General features: G+C 41.9%; 1 pseudogene; it reads left to right on the top strand.

The window, feature by feature from the left end:
* The first annotated feature begins 1,268 nt into the window (after positions 1–1,268).
* LOC116475396 (ubiquitin-conjugating enzyme E2 R1-like) lies at positions 1,269–7,152 on the top strand (annotated as a pseudogene).
* The last annotated feature ends 29 nt before the right edge of the window (positions 7,153–7,181 follow it).

The following is a 7,181-nucleotide window of genomic DNA, read 5'->3' as shown; positions in this document are numbered from 1 at the left end:
CATTTTAAATTTATATCTGATTTGTAGTGTCCCATTTCACTATAGTTTCCTGAAGAAATCTCAGTTCTTTATGCAAACTGTATTGTAATAGTCAAGAATTAAGATTACTTTCATGTTCAAGGTCCTATCTCCAATTATCCTCGTTTAACATGATTGCCTTTTGACCTACTTTCCATCTTACCATTAACATTATATTTTTTAATTATCCTGAATCAAATTTCGATTTAAGAAACTCCAAAAATAACAAAAATTGGAAACAGCCTATAACATTTTAGGAAATCAAGAAATATATTTAATTGTAACACCCAGTTTCATACTCCACAAGAGAATAAAGCAAAGCCTGATCAAGACGTTCCTATAACACAACTCAATCACCTTTGAGCCTTTATTCTTTACCAGTCTCTCTATTCTCTGTGCCTATTTTCTACTCTCCCTGAGCAGAAATTTAAGTGTCACATTTTGCCAAGGCCTCCATTACATGAGTAATGAGTGCTTACATATATTGATATCCCCTGATTTTCTGTTGGTGAAGTTTCCAGGAACATTCATTCTTTTGGGAGGAGTAGAGACTCACGTAAAGGTCATGTTATGTCTCTTCATCTTCCATCCTTCAGAGACTACTGGTGGCCAGAACACCTATGTGGGAGAGTGGGTATGGGAATTGGGGTGTGTGGATAAACTCTGTTCGGGAGAGGCTCTCAAGGATCTGTGAGTCAGAGGAGTCACCTATCTTTAGGGTTGCACAAATCTAGCACCTTTTATGAAAACTGCATTCACCCAGAATGTGAAAAGAAAAAAGGATAGCTGAGAACTTTTAAAATTCAGCAACAGACACCTGCCGACGAATCAAAGAAGCTCAGAGAACACCAGATCCTACTTTCCTACTGTCATAAATTAGGTAGTTATTTTATTAAAATAAAAAGATAGGGCTGGGCGCTGTGGCTCACACCTGTAATCCCAGCACTTTGGGAGGCCGAGGCGGGTGGATCACAAGGTCAGGAGATCGAGACCATCCTGGCTAACATGGTGAAACCCTGTCTCTACTAAAAATACAAAAAAATTAGCCGGGCGTGGCAGCGGGTGCCTGTAGTCCCAGCTGCAGGGGAGGCTGAGGCAGGAGAATGGTGTGAACCTGGGGGACGGAGCTTGCAGTGAGCCAAGATTGCACCACTGCACTCCAGCCTGGGCAACAGAGGGAGACTCCGTCTCAAAAAAAAAAAAAAAAAAGATAGAAAATAACATTGAACTTGAAGGACACTTTACACCAAATGGACCTAAAAGACACATACAGAAACTTCACCCAACAGCAGCAGAATACACATTCTTCTCAGGGACACATAGAACATTCTGCAGGGTACACAACAGGTTAGACCACAAGACAAATCTTTGCAAATTTAATATTAGAGTCATATCAAGTACCTTTTCAGACAACAATGATATGACACTAGAAACCAACAATAGAAGGAATTCCAGAAAATGTACGAATATGTGGAAATTAAGCAACATGGTGCTGAACCACCAACAGGTGAATGAAGAAATTAAAATTAAAAGAATTAAGCAACATGCTCTTGAACAACCAATAGGTCAATGAAGAGATTAAACAAGAAATGTAAAAATATCTTGAGAAAACAAAAATGGAAACACAACATACCGAAACTTACGAGATGCAGCAAAAGCATTTCTAAGAGGAAAGTTTATAGCAATAAACATCAACAGCAAAAAGAAGAAAGATCTCAAATAAACAACTTAGTATTATGCCTCAAGGAAATAGAAAAAGGAGAACAAATTCTTCCAATGTTAGCAGAAGGAAATAAAATAATAAAGATCAGAGCAAAAATAAGTGAAATGAAAACTAGAAAATGACACAAAAGATGAACAAAACTAAGTTTCTTAAAAATATAAAACCAACAATCTTTTAGCTAGACGAAGAAAAAAGGAAAGAAGACTCAAATAAATAAAATTAGAAATGAAAAAGGATACAGTATAACTGATACCACAAAAATACAAAGCATCATAAGAGACTATTACAATTACATGCCTTTACAAAAATCATTTTTTCATTGGCAGCAACATTGGAAGATGTTACGCTAAAAGAAATAAGCCAAGCCAAAAAAGACAAAAACTGCATGTTCTCACTTATATGTGGAATCTAAAATAATCAAACTGAAAGAAGCAGAGAGCAAAATGGTCCTTAGCAGAGGCCGGAGGTGTGGGGTGGAATGGATAGATACTGGTCAAAAGGTACAAAGCCTCATTTATACAAGAGGAATAATAAGGTTTTTTTTCTTTGAGATATATTCCAAAACTTGGTGAAAACAGTACATAGTAAAGAATTCTACATTTTAAAAATCACTAAGAGTAAATTTCAAATGCATTCCCCATTAAAAATGACAAGTATTTGAGGTGGTGGATGCTAATTAGCTTGATATAATTATTCCAAATTGTATTCATAAATTATACCATCACTTTGTACTCCATAAATATACACAACTATGATTTGTCAATTTACAATTTAAAAATAAAAATTAAAGCACAAGAAAACACAACACATGTGTGTGTACCTATGCATGTGTGCGTCCATGTAAGTGCACACACACACCCCCTCGCCTCCATTACTTTCCAAAATGGACAAATGTGCAATTATTTTGACTTAGGCTCCAAATATCTAATCTGATTCTAATATTTCCTTGCAGAATTATCAGTGGCCACTTGAGAAAGGAAGGGCTAGCTGGCAGACTACATCAGCTCAGGATTTTTAAAAGATGACTTTTTAATTTTGGTGTGTGTGTGTGTGTGTGTGTTTGTTATTGTTAATGAGAGTTGGAGGTGATGTTCATCTGCAATGGAAATGAAGTCTGGTGGTCAATGCTTCCACACTGTCTAAACCCTGCAGCTGAAAATAAGGGGCGTTATTCATCTGTAAACTATGTTTATATGGTCTTTACATCCATAATTCTCTATATCTTGTGCTGTCTGATATAAGAGAATTCAGAAGAAATTCTCATAAAGCAAGTTGCCTCTTTAAGAGTCATCAGTCCAGAGCTGAGGGAGCGCTCGGGGTTCCCGGCGGCGGAGCAGAGGAGGAGGCAGGCGGCGGCCCTGGTGGCTCCCCCCGCCGGACGGTGCGCGGCCGGGCCCATCTCGCGAACTCGCGGTGGTCTCGCGACCCCGCGCGCCGCCGACCCCGGGCCCCTCCGCCGCCGCCATGGCTCGGCCTCTAGTGCCCGGCTCGCAGAAGGCGCTGCTGCTGGAGCTCAAGGAGCTGCAGGAAGAGCCGGTTGAGGGCTTCCGCGTGACACTGCTGGACTAAGGCGACCTGTACAACTGGGAGGTGGCCATCTTCGGGCCCCCAACACCTACTACGAGGGCGGCTACCTCAAGGCGCGCCTCAAGTTCCCCATCGACTACCCATACTCTCCACCGGCCTTTCGGTTCCTGACCAAGATGTGGCACCCTAACATCTACGAGACGGGAGACGTGTGTATCTCCATCCTCCACCCACCGGCGGACGACCCCCAGAGCGGGGAGCTGCCCTCAGAGAGGTGGAACCCCACGCAGAACGTCAGGACCATCCTCCTGAGTGTGATCTCCCTCCTGAACGAGCCCAACACCTCGCCCGCCAACGTGGACGCCTCCTTGAGGTACAGGAAGTGGAAAGAGAGCAAGGGGAAGGATCGGGAGTACACAGACATCATCCGGTGAGGGCGGGCGGGGGCGTCATGGGAGGAGAGAGTCAGATCCGGCCTGCACCCCAGCCCCTGGTCCCACGGCCGCCCAGCCCCACCATCCTGGTGAGGGTGGCGGAGCTTCCTGGTGCCCATTTACAGGGTGCCAGTCACAGATGGAGGCCGGGCCGAGTGGCGGAAGGTCCAGCCAGGTTCAAGCCCAGCTTCTTGCCCCTTTTCCTCCTTTTTTTTTTTTTTTTGAGACAGAGTCTGGCTCTGTCACCCAGGCTGGAGTGCAGTGGTGTGATCTCAGCTCACAGCAAGCTCAGCCTCCCGGGTTCATGCCATTCTCCTGCCTCAGCCTCTTGAGTAGCTGTGACTACAGGCGCCCGCCACCGCGTCCGGCTAATTTTTTGTATTTTTAGTAGAGACGGGGTTTCACCGTGTTAGCCAGGCTGGTCTCGATCTCCTGACCTCATGATCCACCGGCCTCGGCCTCCCAAAGAGCTGAGATTACAGGCGCGACCCACTGCGCCCGACCTTTTTTTTTTTTTGGAGACAGAGTTTTACTCTGTCGCCCAGGCTGCAGTGCAGTGGGGTGATCTCGGCTCACTGCAGCCTCCACTTCCCGGGTTCGAGCAGTTCTCCCCCTTCATTCTTCCGAGTAGCTGGGATTACAGGTGCCCACTACCAAGCCGGGCTAATTTTTGTAATTTTTAATAGAGTTGGGATTTCACCATCTTAGCCAGGCTGGTCTCAAACTCCTGACCTCAGATGATCTCCCCGCCTGGGCCTCCCAAAGTGCTGGGATGACAGGCGTGAGCCACTACACCTGGCCTGGTGATTAATGTTTTCATAGATTCTTCCAGGCTTTTCAGTTTAACGCATGTCCTTGCTTTAATGAAGAAATGGGGTCGTGCCGTGTGTGCCCAGTGACTGACTGTTAGGGAACATGTGTCCGTGCTTTAATGAAGAAATAGGGTCGTGCTGTGCGTGCCCAGTGATTGACTGTTAGTCAGGGGTGTTGGCCTTGCTCGTGTCCGGAGTGCGTCCCTGCAGGCTCTTGGCCTGGCGAGCTCTGGGTATGGCTGTGCAGCCACCTCCCGGCGCCTTCTGTACCTGCGGTCCACTTCGCCTGCGTGGCTGTGTGTGGTGACCCACGGCTCTCCCTCTCCTCCCGTCACCCTCGTGCCCCAGAGCTGAGCCCCACAGCCCCTTCTCTTGGGTGCCTGTGTTCACATGAATGTGTAAACACGTGCGTGTCTGTGTACAAACACGAGGCTTTCTTTACGGGTTGACGGCCTTAACGGTTCCTGCTCGTCCTATTACATAGAGGCCCTTGCTATCCATTTTTTTTTTCTCAGAGTGAAATTGCATAGATTTCCTCACAGAGGCCTCACCTACATTTGTTGGTATTTTGTATAAGCAGAATCTTAAAAACAATCTTTAAAATATTGCACACATAAAAAAAAGAGTTATCAGTCACGTTTCACTAGAAAAGTGTAAAACACAAAGTTACAATAAAATGACACTATGGGGAAATAAATTCGACAGAGACAGCTGATACATATGAGGTTGTAAACAAAAGGAAAAACCGGGCTTTAGCATGGATTTGTTCTGTTGGTGTAAAGAAAGAAAGAAAGAAAAAAGTAAATCAAATTCTACTTTGTTGTTTATTTGGAAAGGATTTATCTTATCTTAAAAAGTACTACATTTTGTTGACTTCTAAGCTCATTACTTTCTGAAGAGCTCATGATAGTTCTTATTCATTTAGTATATTCAAATACAACACTTTATCTCACAATCGTTGAGGGGGTACAAATGTAAGTCTTCAAAGAATGATATAATCATTAGAAATACATCAAGGAATAAGTACAATAAGGCAAGTAAATTTACTGATGTCCCAGCAGAGATAAGTGGGACATTGCAAATTAACAACAATGGAGGAACAAACCACAGTTTATTTTCTTACTTTATGAGACATCCTTTTTGAATTTTTAAAAATTATAGAGAAGTATCTTTAAGTTGGTGTAGATGCTTAGTTATTGAAAAGGAACTTACAAAAATTTGAAGCAGCCCACTTCATTATTTTTCACAATAATAACCAATATGAAACTTTTCCTGGAAGACTAAAATCTTACCACAAAAAAATTAAGCAAAAACATTGGGCACTTCTTATATAAATACAGTCTATTTTGAAATGGTATGTTTTTTAATTTTTACAAACATTTTCACTTTCAGATAATTTCACATGTGCATAAAAGTTGAAAATATACGCAAAGAACTCCCATATACCTACCCTTTACCCAGGTTTATCAATTGTTAACATTGCATCACACTTGTTTATTCTACACAGGTATTGATATAGATATACACACACTTTTTTCTGAATTATCTAAGAGCAAGATGCAGACAGTATGCCCCTTTATTTCTATACACTAGTGTAGATTTCCTAGGAACAAAGTCATTCCTTAAAGGAGGAAATTTAGTGAAGCTTTCTGCACTAAATGACATTCTGAGCCAGCTGATTTGGCCTTGTGACCAATATGAGGGACTATTTAACTTTGTATTTTTTTTATCTCCTTCTTTCTTTACACCCAGTTATATTGTTTTCCATTTCGTTTACTCGTATAAATGTCAGATTTGGCCATGTGATTTATCAAGTTTATCAGAATATCAACTTGAATCTTTTCTTTTCTCTAACGTTTATCTAAATATCTCAGGACAATCCCATCCTTCCTTCTCTCCTTTATTCCATTTGCAAAGTTAAAAAAAAAGCCTCAATTATGGCATTTCAGTATTCATAGTAGTACAGATAATACATTTATATCACGGAAAAGAAACGCATTTTAGGCCAGGCACAGTGGCTCACGCCTTTAATCCCAGTACTTTGGGAGGCCAAGGCGAGCGGATCACGAGGTCAGGAGATTGAGACCATCCTGGCCAACATGGTGAAACCCCATCTCTACTAAAAATACAAAAATTAGCTGGACGTGGTGGTGGGCGCCTGTAGTCCCAGCTACTCGGGAGGCTGAGGCAGGAGAATTGCTTGAACCCGGAAGGCAGAGGTTGCCGTGAGCCGAGATCACGCTACTGCACTCCAGCCTGGTGACAGAGCAAGATTGTGTCTCAAAAAAAAAAATTGCATTTTAAAGGTAAGGAGACATAATATAGAATTTGTACACCAAATTCTTAACTTATGACTGTTTTTAAAGAATAATTTGAAAGTTATACCAGAATATGCTGCTTCTTGATTTGGTCTTATTTTGCTCTTTTTATTTCTTGTTTTTGTTTGTTTGTCGTTTGAGGTAGAAATTTAGTTGGTTGAGGCCTTTATCACTTCTAATACAAACATTTAGTCATAAAAATTTTCCTCTCACCTCTGCTTCAGCTGCATCTTACATATTTTCATATACCTTATTTTTATTTTAAATCAGTTGTATGCACTTTATTATATTGTCAACAAAATAATATTTCTAAAATAAAAACCAAGACATCAAGTGTTGACTTTCCCAA

This window comes from Hylobates moloch, unplaced genomic scaffold (genome assembly GCF_009828535.3).
Source record: "Hylobates moloch isolate HMO894 unplaced genomic scaffold, HMol_V3 SCAFFOLD_10, whole genome shotgun sequence".
Lineage (NCBI taxonomy): Eukaryota > Metazoa > Chordata > Mammalia > Primates > Hylobatidae > Hylobates > Hylobates moloch.
Note: the sequence above shows the minus strand (reverse complement) of the source record. Positions and strands in the feature narration are given on the sequence as shown.